This window comes from Pseudophryne corroboree, chromosome 7, assembly GCF_028390025.1.
Source record: "Pseudophryne corroboree isolate aPseCor3 chromosome 7, aPseCor3.hap2, whole genome shotgun sequence".
NCBI classification, from domain to species: domain Eukaryota; kingdom Metazoa; phylum Chordata; class Amphibia; order Anura; family Myobatrachidae; genus Pseudophryne; species Pseudophryne corroboree.
This window is the reverse complement of record NC_086450.1, coordinates 442476811-442481537: the sequence shown is the minus strand read 5'-3', so window position 1 is coordinate 442481537 and position 4727 is coordinate 442476811.

Sequence of the window (4727 nt, the reverse complement as noted above, 5' to 3'; positions counted from 1 at the left end):
GGGAGTTGGTGGGGTGGTTTGCGTGAGCTTGGTTACAAGAGGAAGGGATTTACTGGTCAGTGGACTGCTTCCGCTGTCGCCCAAAGTTTTTGAACTTGTCACTGACTTATGATGAATGCGCTGCAGGTGACGTATAAGGGAGGATGTTCCGAGGTGGTTAACGTCCTTACCCCTATTTATTACAGCTTGACAAAGGCAACACACGGCTTGACAAATGTTGTCCGCATTTCTGTTGAAATACTTCCACACCGAAGAGCTGATTTTTTTTGGTATTTTCACCAGGCATATCAATGGCCATATTCCTCCCACGGACAACAGGTGTCTCCCCGGGTGCCTGACTTAAACAAACCACCTCACCATCAGAATCCTCCTGGTCAATTTCCTCCCCAGCGCCAGCAACACCCATATCCTCCTCATCCTGGTGTACTTCAACACTGACATCTTCAATCTGACTATCAGGAACTGGACTGCTGGCGCTCCTTCCAGCACTTGCAGGGGGCGTGCAAATGGTGGAAGGCGCATGCTCTTCACGTCCAGTGTTGGGAAGGTCAGGCATCGCAAACGACACAATTGGACTCTCCTTGTGGATTTGTGATTTCGAAGAACGCGCAGTTCTTTGCTGTGCTTTTGCCAGCTTGAGTCTTTTCATTTTTCTAGCGAGAGGCTGAGTGCTTCCATCCTCATGTGAAGCTGAACCACTAGCCATGAACATAGGCCAGGGCCTCAGCAGTTCCTTGCCACTCCGTGTGGTAAATGGCATATTGGCAAGTTTACGCTTCTCCTCCGACAATTTTATTTTAGATTTTTGAGTCCTTTTTTTACTGATATTTGGTGTTTTGGATTTTACATGCTCTGTACTATGACATTGGGCATTGGCCTTGGCAGACGACGTTGATGGCATTTCATCGTCTCGGCCATGACTAGTGGCAGCAGCTTCAGCACGAGGTGGAAGTCGATCTTGATCTTTCCCAATTTTTGGAACCTCAACATTTTTGTTCTCCATATTTTAATAGGCACAACTAAAAGGCACCTCAGGTAAACAATGGAGATGGATGGATACTAGTATACTTATGGATGACGAGCAACTGCCGACACAGAGGTAGCTACAGCCGTGGACTACCGTACTGCGTCTGCTGCTAGTATAGACTGGATGATAATGATATAAAAAATATATATATATCACTACTGCAGGACAGGTATATATTATATAATGACGGACCTGCTGGACACTGTCAGCACTGCAGACTCCTAAAGTAAACTACTAGTATGAAGAAGATAGAAAAAAAAAAAAAAAAACACCACAGGTAGGTATACAATTATGGATGGACGAGCGACTGCCGACACAGAGGTAGCTACAGCCGTGGACTACCGTACTGCGTCTGCTGCTAGTATAGACTGGATGATAATGATATAAAAAATATATATATATATATATCACTACTGCAGGACAGGTATATATTATATAATGACGGACATGCTGGACACTGTCAGCAGAATGCGTTTATAGAATAAAAACACCACACGACGAGCGTTTAACTTTTTCAGGCAGACAATCACAATATACTGGTGGTCAGTGGTCACTGGTCAGTCACACTGGCAGTGGCACTCTGGCAGCAAAAGTGTGCACTGTTAAATATGTACTCCTGCTATAACTGCTCCCCAGTCTCCCCCACAATTAAGCTGTGTGAGCAGTGAGCACTCAGCACAGTTAGATATACATAGATGATGCAGCACACTGAGGCTGAGCACAGACATGGTATGTGACTGTGTATCGTTTTTTTTCAGGCAGAGAACGGATTATATTAAATAATAAAAATAAATAAAACTGCACTGGTGGTCAGTCACTAGTATAACTATCAGCAAAACTCTGCACTCTCTGAGTACTCCTCCTAATGCTCCAGTAAATCAAGTGTCTCACTCTCTATCTATTCTAAACGGAGAGGACGCCAGCCACGTCCTCTCCCTATCAATCTCAATGCACGTGTGAAAATGGCGGCGACGCGCGGCTCCTTATATAGAATCCGAGTCTCGCAATAGAATCCGAGCCTCGCGAGAATCCGACAGCGGGATGATGACGTTCGGGCGCGCTCGGGTTAACCGAGCAAGGCGGGAGGATCCGAGTCACTCGGACCCGTGTAAAAAAAGGTGAAGTTCGGGCGGGTTCGGATTCCGAGGAACCGAACCCGCTCATCACTAGCAAATACTGCAACAAGCCCTTCCCTGGTGTACAGCCGTGCGTCTGAACATGGAACTTGTGAGTCTCTGATCCCTGCCCTTCTGTAACAGGTGCCTGCCTCAGCATGGTAATCCCCGCCTCCCCGATCCCTGCCCTTCTGTAACAGGTGCCTGCCTCAGCATGGTAATCCCCGCCTACCCGATCCCTGCCCTTCTGTAACAGGTGCCTGCTTCAGCATGGTAATCCCCGCCTCCCCGATCCCTGCCCTTCTGTAACAGGTGCCTGCCTCAGCATGGTAATCCCCGCCTCCCCGATCCCTGCCCTTCTGTAACAGGTGCCTGCCTCAGCATGGTAATCCCCGCCTACCCGATCCCTGCCCTTCTGTAACAGGTGCCTGCTTCAGCATGGTAATCCCCGCCTCCCCGATCCCTGCCCTTCTGTAATAGGTGCCTGCCTCTGCATAGTACTCCCTGCGTCTCCGATCCCTGCCTCTGCATAGTACTCCCTGCGTCTCCGATCCCTGCCTCTGCATAGTACTCCCTGCGTCTCCGATCCCTGCCTCTGCATAGTACTCCCTGCGTCTCCGATCCCTGCCTCTGCATAGTACTCCCTGCATCTCCGATCCCTGCCCTCAGTAACAGGTCCCTGCCTCTGAATGGTACTTCCAGCGTCTGATCCCTGCCCTCCGTACAAGGAGGGTAATTCAGACCGGATTGCTAGCAGGCGATTTTTGCACTGCTGCGATCAGATAGTCGCCGCCTACAGGGGGAGTGTATTTTAGCTGTGCAAGTGTGAGAACGCATGTGTAGCAGAGCTGTACAAACAGATTTTGTGCAGTCTCTGCGCAGCCCAGGACTTACTCAGCCGCTGCGATCACATCAGCCTGTCCGGGACCGGATGTGAAGTCAGGATCCCTCCCTGTATGGACACATCTGCGTTTTTCCAGACACTCCCTGAAAACGGTCAGTTGACAGACACAAATGCCTTCTTCCTGTCAGTCTCCTTGCGATCACCTGTGCGAACGGATCTGTCGCACAAACCCATCGTTAAGCAGCGATCCACTTTGTACTTGTGTGATGCGCTTGCACAGTTTGGACCTGATCGCCCGATGTGCGAAAAGCAGCGATCCGATCTGAATTACCCCCAGATCTCTGCCTCTACTCAGTACTCCCCGCGTCTCCGATCCCTGCCCTTCATAACAGATCCCTGCCTCTGCATAGTACTCCCCACATCTCCGATCCCTGCCCTCCATAACAGATCCCTGCCTCTGCATAGTACTCCCCGCGTCTCCGATCCCTGCCCTCCATAACAGATCCCTGCCTCTGCATAGTACTCCCCGCGTCTCCGATCCCTGCCCCCCATAACAGATCCCTGCCTCTGCATAGTACTCCCCACATCTCCGATCCCTGCCCTCCATAACAGATCCCTGCCTCTGCATAGTACTCCCCACATCTCCGATCCCTGCCCTCCATAACAGATCCCTGCCTCTACTCAGTACTCCCCGCGTCTCCGATCCCTGCCCCCCATAACAGATCCCTGCCTCTGCATAGTACTCCCCACATCTCCGATCCCTGCCCCCCATAACAGATCCCTGCCTCTGCATAGTACTCCCCACATCTCCGATCCCTGCCCCCATAACAGATCCCTGCCTCTGCATAGTACTCCCCACATCTCCGATCCCTGCCCCCCATAACAGATCCCTGCCTCTGCATAGTACTCCCCACATCTCCGATCCCTGCCCTCCATAACAGATCCCTGCCTCTGCATAGTACTCCCCACATCTCCGATCCCTGCCCCCCATAACAGATCCCTGCCTCTGCATAGTACTCCCCACATCTCCGATCCCTGCCCTCCATAACAGATCCCTGCCTCTGCATAGTACTCCCCACATCTCCGATCCCTGCCCTCCATAACAGATCCCTGCCTCTGCATAGTACTCCCCACATCTCCGATCCCTGCCCCCCATAACAGATCCCTGCCTCTACTCAGTACTCCCGCGTCTCCGATCCCTGCCCCCCATAACAGATCCCTGCCTCTGCATAGTACTCCCCACATCTCCGATCCCTGCCCCCCATAACAGATCCCTGCCTCTGCATAGTACTCCCCACATCTCCGATCCCTGCCCTCCGTACCAGATCCCTGCCTCTGCACAGTACTCCCCGCATCTCTGGTCCCTGCCTCTGCACAGTACTCCTCGCGTCCCTGGTCCTGCATAGTACTCCCCGTGTCCCCGATCCCTGCCCTCCGTAACAGGTCCCTACCTCTGCACCGTATTCACTGCGTCTCCGATCCCTGCCCTCCGTACCAGATCCCTGTCTCTGCACAGTACTCCCCGCATCCCTGGTCCCTGCCTCTGCACAGTACTCCCCGCATACCCGGTCCCCACCTCTGCATAGTACTCCCCGCGTCCCTGGTCCCTGGTTCTGCATAGTACTCCCCGTGTCCCGATCCCTGCCCTCCGTAACAGGTCCCTGCTTCTGCATAGTACTCCCCGTGTCCCCGATCCCTGCCCTCCGTAACAGGTCCCTACTTCTGCATAGTACTCCCTGCA